Source organism: Rattus norvegicus, chromosome 15 (assembly GCF_021556685.1).
Source record: "Rattus norvegicus strain SHRSP/BbbUtx chromosome 15, alternate assembly SHRSP_T2T, whole genome shotgun sequence".
Lineage (NCBI taxonomy): Eukaryota > Metazoa > Chordata > Mammalia > Rodentia > Muridae > Rattus > Rattus norvegicus.
In genome coordinates, this window is record NC_141548.1 from 83,203,900 (window position 1) to 83,225,081 (window position 21,182).

General features: G+C 38.7%; 1 pseudogene; it reads right to left on the bottom strand.

The window, feature by feature from the left end:
- Nucleotides 1–8,626: 8,626 nt before the first annotated feature.
- On the bottom strand, nt 8,627–8,723 carry LOC120097317 (U6 spliceosomal RNA; annotated as a pseudogene).
- Between the last annotated feature and the right edge of the window lie 12,459 nt (nt 8,724–21,182).

The following is a 21,182-nucleotide window of genomic DNA, read 5'->3' on the forward strand; positions in this document are numbered from 1 at the left end:
CATAAGTGAAAGTCTGAACCTTCTGAGAAAACAATTTGACTGTCCCAGGAGACGTGGGTTTAGGGATCAGGTTCTGTGACTGATGCTAGGACCCCTTCCCCCACCCCACCCCCACTTCCTCCCCAACTCACAAAGAAAAAGACAGTGCACATGGAAGTTTGGCACTTGGCAGAGTGATTGTCCCTGCAGTGTGGGGAGGTAACCTTTCCGCTGCTACATCTTGACATTTGCATGGAGGCAAATGCATCATAGGTAACAGCACCTGGGTGTCAAAGCCGCCTGATTTGTCTGTTCCAACCGCGGTATGAATGAGGACCTTAGAGCTGAGGGATCGAAGGCAAAAATGTGCACACAAATTATGGGAGAACAGATAATGGGACGGACCATAAAACGGAACAGGCTGGATTGATGTCTCTTGCACCTCTGCAGAGAGAATCTGTTCAGATTGAGCAGCCCGGCATGTGAAAGTTTGTAAGCTAGAGTCTTGGTTTTCAAATCACCATTAATAATTATCTTCTTATACTTTGAAGAAAACAGGAAACTAATAACATCTTCCCAAGCCCCAAATCCCCAAGGGTGTTAAGTATAGGCAACCCGTTCAAAGGGAAGCCCAGTCCTCAATTCTCACATTTAATCAAGCAAATTTGAACTGTAGATGCTCAGCGGTGTAACATGTGGAGGCATATTAAAGGTTCCAAAATCCTCGGAAACTGTGAGGTTCTGTAGGTAAATCCCTTGTTCATTTTACATATGGGTTTGAAATCGTTTCAGTCTCTTGGAAGGGAGAAATAGTTCCTGTCAAAGAGAAAAGTAGAACATTGCCCAACTTGCCAATTTGACAAACACAGCGAACCGTTATCAAGCACATTGGGAATCTGGCTTTCTCAGGAGGACCTATTGTTTACAGAAATATCTCAGCTGAGAAAGAAGCAAACATTGCCCCCTGAGCTGCTGTGATAAAATTCACATGGTTTTCTAAGGATATTTATAACCTTCGAGGGGGAAATCTGCAGAAAATTTAGAATTGCTACAATGGTCCCCTTTGGCGCTTCCGAGAATTTTTGGGCCTATTTCAATATTCCAATGACTGTTTTCACACTATCAAACAATGACCTCTGAAGTGAAGCCTATTTCTGCCCTGTTGGGCTCCTAATACAATTAGTGGAATTAGAAGTGGGTAGGATGAATGCAAAAAGAAAAAAAAATCAGTACTTAAGATGTAATAGATGTTTACATGTTTATTTTCCTATAAAGACATATTTGAAAATATGAGATCATTTTTTTTTAATTTAGCCAAATGGTCATAATCTTAGTCATGTTTAAAGCATATACGACAGCTTCACAGACTGTCTTGAACACCTTGATGTTTCCTATATCTGGGTGACATTAGGACAGAATGAAAAGCTATTTCACTTATAATGTGCCCGACTGTCCCTAACTATGCTAGAGAAGGCTGGGACTGTGCCAAAAGAGAGACAGGCTAGCAGTCTTCGAAGCTGTGTTAGCTGCTCCTGAGTTTAATCCCATCTAAGTGATAGTCCCCATGGAGCAAGGAGCCATAGTGGCTAAGGAAAAATAAAAAAAAAAAAAACTTGAGGGTCATCTGACATGTTAGGAGTGAAATGAGCCAGGGAGATAGACCCTCCAGGTGTCTGGTCAGGATGGGTTAGCGTAGACTGGACAATAGTCAGATTGTTGTTCATTCTCTCTGTCTAGGCACAGAAGGAAGAATGATAAAGTTCACATGTCTGAAGCAAACAGTTAAACTCAAAGCCTGTGAGTCTGTGAACTGACACTGGGTAGCTTAGGGGCATGACCGTTTCTGTTCCAGGCCTAAGTACCAAGATCTGAGATTTCAGAGTTCATGGCAATGGGCCTGCATAAAAGGCCTGGGAAGGGTGAGCTTGCCCGAGTCTTGCAAGAGCTGACTTCTCAGAAAAGAGTTTCCCCAAAACTCTTCCCTGGCTCACAGAAGACACAGGCAGTTGTGAGATGATGGAAGAAGGAGTTGACTGAAAGCAGGACCCACCTGTGATAGACTATTCTTCAGGCAGCACTGTTGTCTCAGCAGAGTAGGCACATCCAGTAAAGACAGCTCTTCCTGTGAGATCCTCAGACTATGTGTAGGCACAGAGTTCTGCTCTAATTAATCCTCTGGCATTTCAGAGCCTCCTTCAGTTTCCTGAAGTTTTTCCTCTGATTTGTGAATAGTCACTAAAGAGTCTGTTAAACTCACCATGGGCATGTCACCTGTTGTTTTGTTGTTACTGTTGGTTGGTTTTTACTTTATTCTATTAATTTATTTATTATCTATTCATTTTTGCTTGTCCTCTGATATTTGTCATCTTGTGTTTGTTGGTTTTGGTCATCTCCTGACCCTCCCATTTCATGAGAATTCCTGTTTCATCCTTGCCAAAGGTTTACACTAACGGATTTTCTTTAGACATTTGAATGAGTATGAAATAGAAATTCATGATCACCCTCATTTGGAGTCCCTGTTGGTGGACATCTTTCCATGTTGACATTGGCTATTTTAATTCTTGCTCAAAGAATCTTTACACCATATCTACTTGTCAGATCAGATAGTTTATATTTTTATACTTGATGTTAAGATTTTGTGTAAATCAATATTGGAAATCAGGATCGCATCAATCACAGCTAATATATTTCCATTGTTCGTGCTTTCGATACATTGTCATGGCAGCTCTTGAAATACAGTATTCTTAATAACAAGTATCCAGATTTATATTTTTGTGGTTTTGCCAGCTGAGGATATATTTCCATGTTCCATATCCTTTTCCTTATTAGAACTATTTCTCGTGCACATTTTATGTCCTTGGAATTTGTTTTGTTTGCAATAAGATTATACAATATAATCCTCCCTGTAGATAGAAAGTTACCTAGACATCTCTTAGTGACCAGCATTCCATTGGCTACATTTTGTTGTTGTGATAAAACACCAACGTAATTTAAGGAAGACCAAGTTTATGTTTGCTTATAGTTCCAGAGGAATGCCTTCTCCATGGTGGTGGGGCAGAGGCGTGGCAAGTGGACAAAGAAGATGAGAGCTCACATCTCAAGCTGCAAGCGGAGAGCAGAGAAGTACAACTGAAATGGCTTGAGTCTTCGAACTCTCAAAGCCCACCTCTAGTCCTCCTGTCCTCCAGCAAGGACACGCCTTCTAGCAAACAGCGCCACCAACTGGTGAGCTGGTGATCCAACACTGGAGTTCATGGAAGATATTTCTTATTCAAACCTCACCAGGCAGGCAAGCGTAAGTTGACCATCTAAGGACGCATTCCCTACTTACTGCTTCCTTTGTGCATGTGTATAGCGCCACGTTCTATAATATTTCCTTCCATCTTTATATTTGACAGCACCTATGTCAAAGTTATCAGCTGCTACAGTCATGTTAATTTTCCTAAAATGAGGCCTTCTACTTGGTTCTGGTTAAATTTGTTAAATATTAAGTTTTGTTAGAGTAAAGTGCACTTAGAGGAAGTGCCCTAAGGTTTTAGTTTAAATCAGAGACAACTGACTTCCTTCTAATGATGAATTTTCCTGTTCTCACCTGACTGTTGCACGGTTTCTCATATGTTTACATGTATACGCATACACACATACATACATACATGCTTTGGTTACATACGCATGTGTTCCTTGTCTCATGTATTTGAGCACATTTTATGTATTTGTTTGCGTGTGAATATTAGATTGCTTTCTGAGTCATCTGGATTTTTTTGAGCTTCTGTAGAAAATGAAGTTGTTGTGATCTCTAATTAGTTCCTGTCAATATAAAAGCATGCTGAGTGTAAAATTTTCTTTCTTTCTTTCTTTTTTTTTTATTAACTTGAGTATTTCTTATACACATTTCGAGTGTTATTCCCTTTCCCAGTTTCCGGGCAAACATCCCCCTCCCCCCTCCCCTTCCTTATGGGTGTTCCCCTCCCAACCCTCCCCCCATTGCCGCCCTCCCCCCATAGTCTAGTTCACTGGGGGTTCAGTCTTAGCAGGACCCAGGGATTCCCCTTCCACTGGTGCTCTTACTAGGATATTCACTGCTACCTATGGGGTCAGAGTCCAGGGTCAGTCCATGTATAGTCTTTAGGTAGTGGCTTAGTCCCTGGAAGCTCTGGTTGCTTGGCATTGTTGTTCATATGGGGTCTCGAGCCCCTTCAAGCTCTTCCAGTTCTTTCTCTGATTCCTTCAACGGGGGTCCTATTCTCAGTTCAGTGGTTTGCTGCTGGCATTCGCCTCTGTATTTGCTGTATTCTGGCTGTGTCTCTCAGGAGCGATCTACATCCGGCTCCTGTCGGTCTGCACTTCTTTGCTTCATCCATCTTGCCTAATTGGGTGGCTGTATATGTATGGGCCACATGTGGGGCAGGCTCTGAATGGGTGTTCCTTCAGTCTCTGTTTTAATCTTTGCCTCTCTCTTCCCTGCCAAGGGTATTCTTGTTCCCCTTTTAAAGAAGGAGTGAAGCATTCACATTTTGATCATCCGTCTTGAGTTTCGTTTGTTCTAGGGATCTAGGGTAATTCAAGCATTTGGGCTAATAGCCACTTATCAATGAGTGCATACCATGTATGTCTTTCTGTGATTGGGTTAGCTCACTCAGGATGATATTTTCCAGTTCCAACCATTTGCCTACGAATTTCATAAAGTCGTTGTTTTTGATAGCTGAGTAATATTCCATTGTGTAGATGTACCACATTTTCTGTATCCATTCCTCTGTTGAAGGGCATCTGGGTTCTTTCCAGCTTCTGGCTATTATAAATAAGGCTGCGATGAACATAGTGGAGCACGTGTCTTTTTTATATGTTGAGCAACACGTACACCAGATTTTTCACCTCTGTTGCAAAAGGTCCAGCATGCGTGCCATAGAAAGTAACATGGTTTTAAGAATGAACTGGGGGTTGGGGATTTAGCTCAGTGGTAGAGCACTTGCCTAGCAAGCGCAAGGCCCTGGGTTCGGTCCTCAGCTACGGAAAAAAAAAAAAAAAAGAATGAACTGACATCTGTGAGCTTCTTACAACTCCAGATCCTTGGGTAGGCCCTGAAATCTGCCCAAGCACTTAAATGCACCACGATAGACATTTCCCTTCACCCTTGTTTCTTCAGTAATGACAAGAAGTGCTTTTTGGGCACAGTAAATGTCCTGGTCAGTTGTGGCTACTTAGAAAGTGAAAGGCTCGGGAGATAGGTAGCCACTTTGGGTGCTATAATGAATAGGAGAGAGGGAATTCCTTAAGTAGAAGAAAGGCATTTCTTATCATTTCTAGAGGGCTAAAAGTCCAAGCAGTGGAGCCAGGAATTTAGTATCTTTATGAGGTCACTTTCCTGGATTACATTGGTCTTACTCTCCCAATGTCCTCATAGCAGATAGATAGCTAGGAAACCAAGGGACCTACCACTTATATCTCATTATAATGATACAGACCTAATCATGGCTCCACCTCTGATTGATCTATTCTTATCTTGCTATACAGCTGTATAATACACTGTGTAATAGCATACATTTCAATAACAGTGATAGTGAAGGTTAACTCAGGACATGAATGGGAGGGTGACTCAAGTCTGTAGTGAAAATTCTAGTCTTTCTTAGAAATACTCTCTCTAGTTCTTCTAAAACTGTGCATCTCAAAGCTCCCTAATTCTACCCAACAAACAAACTGTAGGGATACCTTTTTGCTTCTGAATCAAAGGGCTAGTTAATCTTCCCCTATTCATTCAAAGGGGTAAAGAAAAGAAAAACCTCTAAGGAATGTCTGTAAACTACTTAACCACAGAATAAAGTTCAAAACCACGTTAGTCATTGACGAGCTACTTTACCTTCCAAAGAGCAATTTCCCTCTCTTTGCTGTAGCCTCCTGTCTACAAAAGTGATATCAAAACACTCACTTTGTAAGTCCTCTCTAAAGGTTTAACTGAGTATTTTCATCTGAGCAATTTGCCAAAAGGAACTGCTCGAACTTGAGGGTGGGTCTGACTGTACCAATGACTGTGTCACATATAAATCACCTCTGGAAATATCCCTACAGACACACAGATATGTTTCACCAATATAGAACATCACTTACTCCAGTTAAATTAGCAAAGGACTACCCATCGTCTTAGGTAATTCTGCATGGTGAGAGCACTTAGAGACCTTAGCATTCTGCCTGCTTTAGACCTTTATAAGATACAAGAATGGAAGCAATATTGTTGTTAGTATTATGTATTAAATAAATTCTTTTCTTCATGTGCTTAAGCCTCAGCATATTGTTATTTTATATGACTAATAATGAGTAGTTAAAATGACACAGGGTCAAGAATCATGAAGGGCATGGAAGTTATAGTTAGTGAGAGCACTCAAGTTACTTAGATCAGAAAGAGTAAGTGACTCGAACTTGGGAATACAGAGGTTCTTCTATTTTATTCGTGTACTTTAAAAAATGCAGCCTATGCCCAATGATTTATGGTAACGTTTCGTAGTATATAAGTAAGTGCCCTGCAGTATATTTTGTAAATACAGTGACATTTTAGTGATAAGAGCTCTCATTACAAGTCTCTGTTATTAAATCATTCCTCCAAGACAGGTTAAACTGCCAGGTTTGGGGTAAGAATTATAGGGTTTATAGATTCATGAAGTGAAAATCAGTATGCTTGAGCTGTATAATGTGTATTCACTGTGAGGTGGGACACAGAACAAGAAATGATTAAAATACTAAGGAACCAAAGAGTAGAGCACAAGAATTTTCTTACGTACCTGTTTAAGATTTCCTATAGTGACTTCTAAAATCCATCATTTCTTGCCTTGATGAGAATAACATGTTCCTAGCATTATCATTTATACTCGACTTAATAAAAAATTATAGCCATCATGGCAATATTTTCATTAGAGACTATAACTCAGATTCAGAGTGAAATGCCATGCTGGCCTGGCTGGCAGAGAGGGGCCAAATGCTGAAATCGAGCAATAATTCTGGCAGTTACCAGACGAAATGGAAATAAAATTAAACAAGGACACATTTTGGTGAAACAGTGCTGATTCTAACACAGCGGTGGCCACAGCTCTCCTTATTAGAGAACTGAACCAGAAGAAGCCCACAGAATGGTAATGGAGTGATCTGGGCTGATTCTCTACATCTGCTACTCAATGAAAATCAGACCTGCCCCTCAAGGAGTAATATGGGTCAATTGCACTTCTCAAAAGAGTCATTGAATTGGTTACATTAAATATGTCTCTATTCATAAAGTAAAGTTAATCAACATGCAGACCTTTCATAACTGGATAAATATTGATTATTGAAACCTCTACCCAGAACAATAATGCAAGACCTCAATTCCTATTACCACCAGACTGTGCAACCCAGTGCTGTGGACTGAATACATGTGTCCTGTTAAAATTAACGTTTCATCTTTTCTCCACAGTGTAAAATTATTATGAGGTAGGAACTTTGAGAGACAATAGAGTCCTCATGCAAGGGCCCAAGAAAGTGTTCTTACCACCTTTTTAAAATATAGGGGAGCTACAAGAATTTGTCACTTTGCAACTACAAGATAGAGCTCTGAACGGGATCCATGCCTGTTGTCATCCTGCATCCTGAACTTGGCTGTTCATTTCCAAGAACTGTAAGAAGTAGATTTCGGTTGGTTATTAACTATCTAGTCTGTTGTATTTTGTTACAGACCAGTTCCACTGAAGACACTTGCGCACAGATTTGAACTACACAACAGAAAGACACGGAGGACTAAAAAAAATTATATACATGGACTTAGGAGACTACATCATAAGTTTCACTTGAATTGGAATGACCTGAAAGCTTGTTAAGACACTAACTGTCTTAACCGATGTTAAGAAACTGATGGTTATGATTCAGGGTATTTGGGAGAAAACACTTACATCTGCATTTCTTATCAGTTCATAAGTAGTATACACACCAGTCATCTAGTTACCCCTCCTGAGTACCTCTGGTGTATGCTACAGAAATCCACCGGTCAACTTCATTTATTTTTTCCTCCTAAATTGATTACTTTACATCCTGATCATAGCCTCTCCTCCCAGTTCCTCCCTCTTGCCTCCCCTCCTGCAACCCCCTCCCTTTCTCCTCAGAGAAGTTGCTATCTCCCATGAATATCAACCTATCTTGGCATATCGAGTTGCAGTACTAGATGTATGTATCTTCTATTGAGACTAGACAAGGCAGCCCACTTAGGGGAAAGACTCCCAAAGTCAGGCAATAGAGTCAGAGACCACCTCCACTTTTAGGTATCCCACATGAAGATTAAGGGGAACAACTGTTATGTATGTATAGAGGGCCTAGGTCAGTCCCATGCGTGCTCTTTAATTGGCAGTTCAGTCTCTGCGATCACCTATGGGCTCAGGTTAGTTGATTCTATGTGTTTTCTTGTGGTGTCCTTGACCCTGGTGACTCCTACAGTTCTTCCTTCCCTCTCCCACAGTATTCCGCAAGCTCCGCCTAATGTTTGATTGTGTGTCTCCATTCCTGTTTTCATCTGGTGCAGGGTAAAGCCTCTCAGATAGCAGTTATTCTAGTCTCATGCCAGCAAGTATATCAAAATATCATTTATAGTGTCAGGGGTAGGTTTTCTCTCTCATGATATGGGTCTCAAGGTGTGCCAATAAATATGGGGATGAATTTGGGTGTCATCCTTGCATAGAGGCCATGCTAATCTTTTCTGTATTGTTCCAATTTAGTTTATTGCTCCAATTTTAGTATATGTGATGCTAAAGAGAGTATAACAGGTCAATTTCTTATTTCTGGAAATACACACAGCCCAAAGAGTATATTCATCTGCTTGACAAGTCTAAGACTGTAGCTTTTATTTATGTGTGTGTGGTGTATGTCCTTACTGGATGCCTATATGGTTTTGATAGGTCCTAAATGGTTACCTGTGGTTAAATCAGCACTGGTTCAAGGTACCTAAAAGCTGGATCTGGGATTCTGATCAAGTGTGGAGTGATTGCAAGCACAGTATGACACAAATGAAGATCTATACTCCAAAGTTATGAGTAATCAAGAACATCTTCTGAGGACACATGGTGTCTCTCTTCCTTTTCTGACTTCCAGAAATTAATAGCCAAAGGTATAGACCCTGTCCTGAAGCATGAATTCATCCTTAGAATGTTCTGCCTGCCACTGATTTCCTTCACTTTTCTCTTCTTACAAAGACAGAAATATGATTACGTCACCTTCATACATAAAATCACGTTTGCTGCCAAGAAAACCCCTTAGTGTCTCCAGCTCCACTTTTAGCCTCTCTATTTGCTATTCTCCCCACACAAACTCTCTAGTGTTGTGTTCCAGTATTCCAGGCAATCGGAATTTTTCTTATTAGCCTCTGGCACACAGCATGCTTCCCTTTTTATAGTTAGATAACTTTGTCCTTGACTTCTAATACTGAGACTTGAAGTTCTTGTTCTTGCTGGATCTTCCTAGGCCTGAGTGCTTCTTTATCAGCATTGTAAACAGCTGGGGATAATGTTTTTGGTCCATGTGGTAAACATTGTAAACAGTCTGATGGGATAAATATTTATCAGTTTCTCCATGTCCTCCAGACTACCATTGGACTTTTAGATAATGAAGACTATGAATTATTCTTCTGAAAATTACAGTTTCTAGCTAAAAGTGGCATCACATACTAGAACCAAATGACATCACATGCTAGGAAGAAAGTCCCCCAAACCAGACAAAAGTGGATGACTGCTAACAATACATTTGAGTGGTTGAAGATATCTGTTGATCCTTTAGAGAAAAAGAAGTAGAGGAAATTTAAAGACAACTTAATAATGAGAAAGAACAACAGAAATGGTGATTTCCACAGTATATTGCTAACTGTATTTTAAAAAGTGACTTTACTCTTAAAAATCAAAATGGCCGACTACCCACAATGTGTGAAGAATTAGCTACCAGAGAGGGTGAAAAGCAGTGACAAGCCTGCCATCTGTACTACAAATAGCTTCAGACGCAAATATTCCTCCACATTGTTTGTGGAATGGCTACAGCCCCTGATCCATGCTTCAACTGCAACCTTTTGAAACAGGAAACCATACAATGTCCAGCAGAGAAACTTCCAGTTCCTATCCACAGTCGCTATGACATAATAATTTGTTGTTTCCAGCACTTGCTTTATAGTAATTTGTTAAGTGGCTATAGATAATTAACATTTTATTAATATGCCACTTCCTTTATAGAGATAGTTTTAAAACAAGCAAGGAAGATAATCTTCAATTCCACTGAACTTTATATGTGGACTATGATTTTCTTATTTTAATTTCAGAATGTATTAGTGGCCAAAGGACATACTTTGGTTCATCAATTGTGGCTCAAGAAATATCTAAAATTCAGAATCAGTCTATGGAAGGACTATGTCTAAAGATATGCTTCCAAAAACATATTAGGTGGATGTTTTCATAGCATTACCCATAGTGATTTTCATGCTAAATGTGTTCAGCCACACTCTGGCCAACGATACTCATGTGAACAGAATCCCAGGTCTGAGGGTACCATTGTATACTTTACAAAAACTCACCATAAGCTAATGAAAGATTACTTGGATAGGATATCTGAATCTAGCTGAGCCAATCAGATCTTTTCTTCCATATATTTAGAATCAGCATACAATGATAGTTTTAACTTGAGGACCTCGAATGAATGCTTTATAGAATCACATGCTAACATAAAAGCAACTTTGTAAAGGTATATCTGACACGGGGGAAGATTAGAGAGTTTACAAAGTAATAGACCTAAAGCAAATATATAAAATTAATCATAGTTTAGCAAATCCAGAACCAGTACCCAACAGGCACACACACACACATGTGCGCACGCACACACACACACACAGACACACACATGTGCGCACGCACACACACACACACACACACAGAGAGAGAGAGAGAGAGAGAGAGAGAGAGAGAGAGAGAGAGCTTTTCTGGTTCTGTAATTTCATATATGTATACAATATATTTAGAGCTTACCAATATCCTCTAAAACAATTGTTATATCCCAGTGAGTCCAATTAGTGGTGACTGAATGGCTTAGGGCTTTCCATTAGAGCACAGGGCTCATATTCATGAAGTAAACTGAATCCAATCTGCCCAGCAGATATAAACTGCCAATAGCTCGTCAGCTAGGGGTGGAACTTAATAAATCCCTCCTCTGTGCATACCAGAATGCTGACTAGATTGGTCTTGTGCAGGTCTTATGCAAGCAACCATAGGTGCTGTGAGTTCATGAGAAAAATATCCCTAAGACACTCTGCTGCTACCGAAGTCCTCACCAACCTCTGGCCCTTGTAATGTTTCTGTTCCCTCCGAGCCTTGTAGGTAGGAGTGAAATAGAGATGTCCCATTTATGGCTCAGCATGCCTCATTTGTTTATTCTTTAAGTTTTGATCAGCTATGAGTCTCTGTGTTATCCATGACCTACTACATAAAGAAGTTTCTCTATGAGGGGTTAGGGTTGTATTAATCTGTGGGTTTAATTATGAATATTTAGAAGGCATCTTGATACCATGTGCCCTTATAGCAAAATGATTATAGATGGCTCTTGTCTGGGTCCTCTGAGCACTTCAGCCATAGCCAGATATTCTTTTTCAGGTCTACAGTACTAGGTATGAGATCCCTCTTATGGAAGTGGTCTCAAGACCCATTAGGATACTGTTGATTGTCCCTTTAACCTTTTGCGAATAGTGTACCAATGGTCATGTCCTGCCAGGTTAGTCTCTATTATAGCCCTGGTGTTTACCGCTGGATAAGTATATTAGTGACCTTCTTCCCCCAAAGCCTTTTTAACGCCTCCCAGTATTTGAAAGCCAGCCGTAAAAGAAGAAACTTCTAGTAAGTACCAGTTAGATTTCTTCACGTCCTGTAACCAAAGAGTATGGTGTCTCTATTAATAGAGTCTTGCTATTAAGTTCTGGTCAGTAAACAAGAGCAATGTCAATGGGCTATATTGTTTTATTCCTGGCCTGAGTCTGGGCTTCTTGTTTCTTTTAAATGGCTCTGAAAGCATTTCATGTTAAGGTAGTTTTACTCCTGTGTGTTTCAGTTCTGTGTATATTCCGCATGCCTTAATGGAGCATAGCATTCATCGGCTATACCTGGAACGCCTCGTGTCAGGTGCTTCATCCACTGCCCCTTGAAGAGACCACACAGTGTGCTAGTGAGTTCTTCATGAAGGGCACAATCCACAGACAAGCAAAGTAGTTAATTTTTCTCTTCTAACATTTCAGTGTAAATTAAGCTTGTAAGTATCAGAATCTTACTGGGAAACATGCCATCTCATTCAGCAGATTGTAGTATTGGAAATTTGACATTTCTGATTTATTGGGCAATGTTGTTATAAAAACTGACAATGATAGCAGATTATTTGATATATTCTCAAGAATTATATGTGTATAACTTAGATCTCTCTTACCCTCTCCCTCTCCCTCTCCCTCCCCCTCTCCCTCCCCCTCTCCCTCTCGCTCTCCCTCTCTCTAGTTATGGAATGTTGCCAATTATTCAGAGACACTTAAATGGAATCTCTCTAAAGATTTTAATATTTACTCCACCCATTCACGATACGATCTCTGTAATAGAAAGTGCAAATGTTTTAAATGAGGACTAAAGCTATTCTCAGAGCTTCCTTTTCCTAACTTCATGATCCCCGTTCACTCTTTATATTGTCAAAACATCTGGTGTACTGAAAACAGACTTCAGATAACATTTATTTATTAAGCGTTTGCTGAGAATCTTCAATTGCCACAATCCAACGCCATTGAGCACACTCACGCACACTCACTTTAACCTGGATTCATAAACAAAGATGTGTAATTTTCTATAACACACCTGGGACTCGGTTGTATAATCTAGAAGCTACTAGTGGGTAAATTTCTTCATTTTCCGTATGGCTAAATCAACTTCTATCTAGGTATAGAAACTCCTAGCAAATATAACTGCCATTGTTCTTATAATTTTACATATTCAGGAACAAATAAACCTCAAGGACTAGCTGCTCATTTGAGTATCGGAATGCAATAATTCAGCAGGCTGGTAGCACAATCAACAGCAGAAGAAGAAAGGACCTGCAAATGAAGAACAAATGGGTCAAATGTAAAAGCTTCATTAATGATTATGATCCCATAGGTATCAACTGGGCTTTTTCTTAGACGCGGGCTGTGCCAAGCAGTGGCACAAATATTTATAAATTATAAAGCAACTCTTGGCTGGCCCACAATAAATTAACAAAGGCAAATTAAGCACCAAAGACATTCTTGGAATCCAAGAATACACTGAAGTCTCAGCTACATAACAAGAGACAATGGAAGGCAGTTTCAATGCATCCACAGTAAACAGAGCCCAGTTATTAGTGTCCAGAATGATAACTACACATAGTCAAGGAAATGGGAAAATCATGTTTGAAATACAGTGTTCAGTAAGGTAAGGCACCAACTTCTAAGACTGAGTCAGCTTTTTTGCTTAACACAGAAAAAGAGGATGGTAAAAGCTTGAAGTTTTTATTATTAAATTACAATTTTTATGTTCATTAAAATTCAGATGCATGCAACACCAGAGTTCTGACTATGCTGAATAATAGAGACTTTATTTAATGGATCCCATGCCCGACTGAGTCAAACTTAAGGAACATGAAATTATTTATTATTTTGGAAGTACAGACATGTATTGAATAAGAGGCCGTGAGAGGATATATCCACAGGCACCTATTCAAATAGTCTTTCACTTAAGTACTTCTGGCTCAGAAGCTAGTACTTGAGACGATAAACTCCTTTCAACATTCATTTAAAGCACCATAAAGAAAACACAGCGGGAATTTGTAGAGAACACATTCGGGCTTGTGTATCATAGTGCCGAATCTCAAATGAGTGTTCCATAGATCACAGCCCTACAGTCAAGTCAAACACGAGAATATGTAAAGGTCAGAAATCCAAATTTGTAATTAGAGAATGGGGACTAAAAGCAGAGTAATTGAAGATCAAAGCCTCCTCTTGTTAGTACCAGGACGCCTTGTTTCTACAGAGGTATTTCTTTACTGGTGTTGAATTCAGTTGGAAGCTTAAAATTCTCCCTGATTCTAGACTAGATATTTATTTCAACATAATTTTTATTCATGATTGAAAATAGATTTCTGCAAGAAGTCATGGTTGGTTCTTGACTTATTTTCTCATTTTCACATAAAAAAAGAACCATGCCTTCACAAGTTGGTATCAGAATTGTGGTGTTCATTTCCCCATTCTCAGAATTCTTTGATTTAATGCTCTTCTGGCCCATCTTGAAATTATAAATAGCTTAGAGTGAAGGTTCCTACATGTTCATTCTCCCTTGCACCCCACAAAGTATGCAACAGACCCCATTGATCTACCATGAAATTCTGCCTAATTATTCTGGGTTGTAATGTTTCTGATGTTAAAGAAACAGCTACAACATGTATGCACAATCAGACATGAATTAATTTGAAAGTATAAGTGTTTTCAATTTCATTTCCTGTTCTGTGTCTTCTTTTCTACTTAAAATGCCATTTAAGCTAATTGACTATTAGAATTAAATTGACCTAGAAACAGACTCATAGATGTACACACACACACACACACACACACACACACACACACACACACACACACACACTCAATAGACTACTCAAATACATATATGTCCTTGACAGATTTCTATTTTACCATATCAAAAGATCAATTTTGAGTAGATTTTAACACTGAGAATGGGGAAATGCACACTGAAATTCCGCTAGCAACATGTGGACGTTGAAATGTCCAGTGATAAGATTAAGCACAATATTCCATCCGGCTGCAGTGGATGTATCCTGTAGTCCCAGAGTTGGGGAAGATGAACGAGGAGAATTGGCAGATGCCAGAAGGACAATTTGGCAATGGAGTTCCAGGCCTGTTCAAGCTATCTCATCTCTAAAAAGAAAAACTCTAAAGAAGTAAAATCCAAAACAAACTTAAAGGCTGCAAAAGTAGCTTACCATTAAAAGCTTGTACTGCTTTTGCAACGGACCTGGGTTCGGTGCCCAGCACACACATAATGGCCCATGGTCACTTCTTATTCAAGTTGCAGGGGATTCAGTGATCCCTTCTGGACTCTGTCAGCACCAAGCATGCATGTGGTACACAAATGTACATGACACAAAACACTCATACACATAAAATAAGATAAATACATAATTTAAAGGGGTCAACAGGGACTAACAAAACAAGCTCAGGATAGCACTTAGTTCAAATCTAAGTTCAGTTCCCAGAGCCCACACAGAAGCTGACAACTTCTTTGACTGCATTTACTAGGGATCTACTGCCTTCTCTGTATAACACACATGTGGTATACTTCTATACATGTAGTTAAAACATTCATACTCACAAAATATATTTCTACCCCAACAATATTCTCCTTATCAGGACACCCCAAGGAAAGCCAAAACTTCAAAGAATATAGTTCTATCCCATAAAGTAGAGAAAAGATTAATATCCCAAAGAGAGCTGCAAAGAATTCAATAAAAAACCAGAGCAAAGTTTTGAGTGATGTATTAACAATTAACAATAAGTAGGTGAAAAGAGCCTTGAATACAAATAGAAAATCTATAAAGAAATGTCATACAACGACCTTCTAACAATCACTTGGTTCATATTACAAACTTTGGAAAGCAGGAATGCATTTCTTCAGGAAATGGTCTGATCTGGATGTGAAATCATGGCTTTTAGACCTACCAATTCTATTATGAGACTTTAATGCATTATCAAAATCTCTTCAAGAATACCAAAAGATGTGTTTAAGCAAATTCATGATAGTGCAGGTCTTAATTAGATATGTAAAGTAGGAACTATTTTGTTTGTTCAATAACATATACAATGATAAAATGAACAAACACTGCTCTAAACATGACCAGAAGTGAGTGTCATCATACACAGTAGTGCAGAAAACACACACAGCTCAAAGATTCATATGATGTAATGCCATTTATATAAGTTTCAAGAACAAATGTAATCAATGAATAAAATGCTAATAGTAAATATATGTGATGCTGATATTATAAAAGAAAACATAACTATTCTCACGCAAGTGATAAAAGTAGTTATCCTTGTGATAGGAGGTGAGTGAATGGGCAATAAAATACATTAGTGTTTTCTAAGCTACTGGCAGTGTTTGTCTTAATGTGAAGTTTGACTATTTAGTGTTGCCTTTGTCAGTCTTTAAAAAATGTAGGGTTTGCAATATTATAATGTATGAAACTACTTAATTTTCTAAAAAGAAATTCCTCAGATTTCAAGGCATTATATGCACTGCCTACTGCACCTAAAGACAAGCATTCAAGAGCTCTGTGCATTGTTGATAAGTTTGCAGTGAAAACAACCAACTAACTCCAGACTGCTACCTTCAAAATCTATAGAGAACCATTGTCATCATGAATGCGTTGCAATTCTCCCAAAGAGCATGAGATGCCATATCCATTGTTAACTGCTGTCACACTAAGCATGAGCCTAAGTGCTCATACAATCATAAAAGGGCCAGCCTTGAAAGTGTCAATACATTAGCGGAGGATCCACTTTTGTGAGAACCGTGATCTGCTGCCTTAGACAGCCATTCTTAGCTAAGCCTTGTGGATCTCCAAAAAGTACTTCCCAAGAAGAAAAGATCCCAGGAAAGTTCTGTTTTGTTTTTCTTGTTAAATATTAACAAGCGTAAGATTTATTTTTTCCAGTGATTTAGCATCTAACAAATCACTCAAACTCGGAGTTTCCTAAGGATTAACATCAAAGCTCTCCTAAATAGAAATAAAGAACCGTTCATGATATATATTCCATATATATGATTTTAATATAATGTAAAAATAGCTCTCATATGAGCTCTGGAATTATTTTAATATGAGCCATCCATTTGAGAGATAAAGTCTGAGGTAGGTGGCATTAATAGACTGGCAGGAGAGGAACAATGCCAAATTTATTGCTTTGCAGATCACACTATTCTTGTACCTTATGAAGAATTACACATATAAAAGCATGTAAATTAAACTGACATTTATTAATTTCTTATTTGGGAAAATGACAGATATTGCTAAAGATTTTACAAATATTACTAAATAAATAAGTTATTATTATTTTGCAACTTACAAACGTGATAAAGTTTGGTTTTGCCATTTGAAATAGAAAGGGCAAGGAAGCATTAGAGAAATGGTACAGTTGAGGAATAAATGAAAGAATAAAATGTAAAACAGAATTTTCAATTTCACAAAAATTTACCCATGATGCATTGAAAGCCTGTATCTGTAATCAATCACTTTGAAGATCCCAACACACAGTGACCCGAGGAAAGAGCAGTTACACCCTTCCTTACAAAACTATACTTGGCTCAGCTTCTGTGAAAAGGAGGCTTTTTCTTTGCAGCATTTGGCACAAGTAGCTTGGATAAGAAGTGTAGGATTCTTTTCAAAATCTCACTTGCTTGGCTTTTAAAGTTTTGGCAGTCTACAGGGACTCAGTCAGGGTTAGGGCCTGAGAATCTCGTATCTTTTGCATATGTAACTCTCTCTGGCCTTCACAGGATTCTTCATAGAGTACTGTCTGAGTTTTATTTTATTTTTATTTATTCTTCTCTCATATAGTACATCCTGAGTGCAGCAGCCTCCTATCTCTCCACTCTTCTAAGCCAACCCCTCTCCCATTTTCCCTTTAACCCAGATACACTCCCTCCCTCTCCACTGTTGCCTTTAGAAAAGAACCTCCCAACTGAACTTGGCAAATTACAAATTACGAACAACAAGATTCAAATCCTTATATCCAGGCTGAATGAGGCAATCCAGTAAAAGAGAAAGGGTCCCAAGAGCAGGCAAAGGATTCAAAGACACCTCCCTCTGTTAAATGCAACACAAGAATAGCAGTATATGCAGAGGGCCTACCTCAGACCCATACAGTCTCTGTGATTGTCACTTCAGTGTTGGTGAGCCCGTCCGAGTCCTGCTTAGTCAATTTTGTAGAATTACATCATTCTTCCTTCCATTTCTTTTCCCCAGCATTTCCCCTGTCTTGCCTTCCTTGTTACCTGTTTTTCATAACAATACCTGTTTTTATTTGTTATTCTCTCTCTCTCTCTCTCTCTCTCTCTCTCTCACACACACACACACACACACACACACGTATGCATGCATTTATATATAAATACATAAACAAGGATTCTGTTTAATGTTGCATGTATTTATATGGTATCAGGGCTAACCACTTGGTATTGGTTAGCCAATTAGTGGTCTCATTCCTGGGAATATTTTCTCTCTCTCTCAGCAGTCATTAGCTGCCAGTAGTTCCTTGTCTGGAGTTGAGATCCTATGAGATTTCCCAGTTCAAGGATAACATGTCTCTTGGTATTGTCCTTGCTCAGTAAAATTCTTAACCATTCAATACAGCTGGGTTCCTAGGAACAGAGACTTTCTGGACACCGATGTGATGGTTGTCTACCTAAGTTATAAAAGCATAGTTCATAATTTAGAAAGGAAAATCTTACATTTCTTAAGCTTGTGAAACTTCTATAAAGGTGCATACATTATTTAAACAGAGCTCCAGAGACATTTTTCTCTTTTATCTCCATTATACAGATCTTTGAGGATTGCTTCTGTGGACTGGGGTGTGACAGAAAATATATCAAAAGTAAAAACCTAAAACCAAATGAATAAAAAGGGGGAAATTTGGTGTGGCCTGTCTGCCTTTGGTTTCATGCTTCCTAAAGGCATAGTTCATGATGATATACACACTTAGGTTCAAGTACTGTGACTTCACATTCTTCAGAATGTCTACTCTACAGAATGGTAGCTCACACTGGCAATATCACTGGTGCTAAATTATTAAGGTTACTTGTCTAAGGTTACTTGTGCTACTGCGTTTGGTAGGTGGAAGGGTTAAATTGTTTGATTTTCTTGTTTAAATTTCAGTCACTGAACACTTGGTTACAGAAACTTAGAAGTCAAAGTATATAGTTAGATGCTATAGGCTTAGCAATGGGAGTGGCAAACATCAAAACTCATCTGTCAGTCTCAGAGTCTTCCCTCAGGCTTCTTCAGCTAGACCAAGTAAAGGCGTTTCATTCAAACTCTGTTTCCTTGACGTTAAGCTCTCAATGATTTGGTGATTTTTATTGAGAATGGTTCCCATAAGCTTGTGGATTGGAAAGCTTGTTCTGCAGTTGATGGAACTGTTTTAGAAGATTTAGGAGGTGTGGTCTTGTACCAGGAGCTTAACTAGTGTCAAGCTTTGAGGTTTCTAAAGTCAATGCCACTTCTCTCTTTTTCTGCCTCATAAAATTGTCACCTGATGTAAACTCTCAGCTACTGCTTCAATGCTATGCCTGATTGCCTGCTGCCACGCTCCTTACCGTGATGGTCATGGACTCATCACCTGGAACCATGAGCCCAAATAAAATTTTCTAAGTTGACTTAGTCATGGTGTTTTGTAAACAGTAAAAAAGAGATTGAGAAAAATTTGAAGTGTCCCACACAGGTTCATGTGTTTAAATACTTGTTCCTATTCTGATTGGTATAAGGTGGAATCTCAGGGTCATTTTGATTTGCATTTCTCTGATCACTAAGTAATTTGAACATTTCTTTAGGTACTTCTCAGTCATTCGAGACTCCTCTGTCGTGAATTCTTGGTTTAGTTCTATATCCCATTTTTAATTAGGTTGGTTTTGTTGTTGTTGTTGTTGTTTTGTTTTGTTTTGTTTTGTGGTGGTTAGCTTCTTGAGTTCTTTATTTATTTTGGATATTAGCCCCACATCAGATGTGGGGTTAGTGAAGATTTTTTTTCCAAATCTGTAGGTTGCCAATTTGTCTTTTAACTGTGTGCTTTCCCTTACAGAAGCTTTCCAGTTTCATGAGGTCACATTTATCAGTTCTTGATCTTAGAGCATGAACCATTGGAATACTGTTTAGGAAATTTCCTCTGTGCCAATGAGTTCAAGGCTCTTTCCCATTTTCTCTTCTATCAGGTTCAGTGTATCTGGTTTTATGTTAAGGTCCTTGATCCATGTGGACTTGAGTTTTGTGTAAGGTGACAAAATATGGGTCTATTTTCATTTTTCTACATATAGACAGCCAGTTAGACCAGCACCATTTATTGAAGATGCTTTCTTTTGTTGTTGTTTATTTTTGCTTCTTTGTCAAAGATCAAGTGTGCATAAATCTGTGGTTTTATTTCTGGGTCTTCAATTCTATTCCATTGATCAATGCATTGTTTCTGTACCAATACCATGCAGTTTTTATCACTATTGCTCTATAGTAGAACTTGAGGTCAGAGATGGTGATTTCCCAGTAGTTCTTTTATTTTTAAAAATTGTTTTCCATATTCTGGGTATTTTTTGTCTTTCCAGAAGAATTTGAGAATTGCTCTTCTTTGAAGAATTATGTTGGGATTGCATTGGATCTGCAGATTGACTTTCATAGAATGGCCATTTTTACTATAATTTTGCCAATCTATGAACATGGGAAATCTCTCATTTTCTTTGATTTCTTCTTTCAGAGACTTGAAGTTATCGTCATACAGATTTTTCACTTGTTTGGTTAGAGTTACCCCAAGATATTTTATATTATTTGTGACTATTGTGAAGGGCGTTGTTTCCCTAATTTCTTTCTTGGCTTGTGTATCATTTGTATAAAGAAAGGCTACTGATTTATTTGAGTTAATTTTATATCCAGCCACTTTGCTGAAGTTGTTTATCAACTGGAGAAGTTCTCTGGTAGAATTTTTGGGGTTGCTTATGCATACTATCATATCATCTGCAAATAGTAATACCTTTATTTCTTCTTTGACAGTTTGTATCCCCTTGATCTCTTTTTGTTGCCATATTGTTCTAGCTAGCACTTTGAGTACTATATTGAATAGTTATGGGGAGAGTGGGCATCCTTGTTTGTCCTTGATTTTAGTAGGATTTCTTCAAGTATCTCTCCATTTTTTTTATTTTTTTTTAAGGGAGGAGGTGTTTATTTGGGCTCACATCTTGAGGGTACAGACCACTGTGTTAGGGAAGGCATGGCAGGAGGAGCAAGAGACAGCTGGTCACATCATATCTGCTCTTAGGAAGAAGATATGGTGAATGCTAACTTCCGCCTTACTCAGAGTAGGGCCCGAGCCATGAGATGGTGCCACCCATATTCAGGGAGAATCTTTTCTCCTCCATTACATT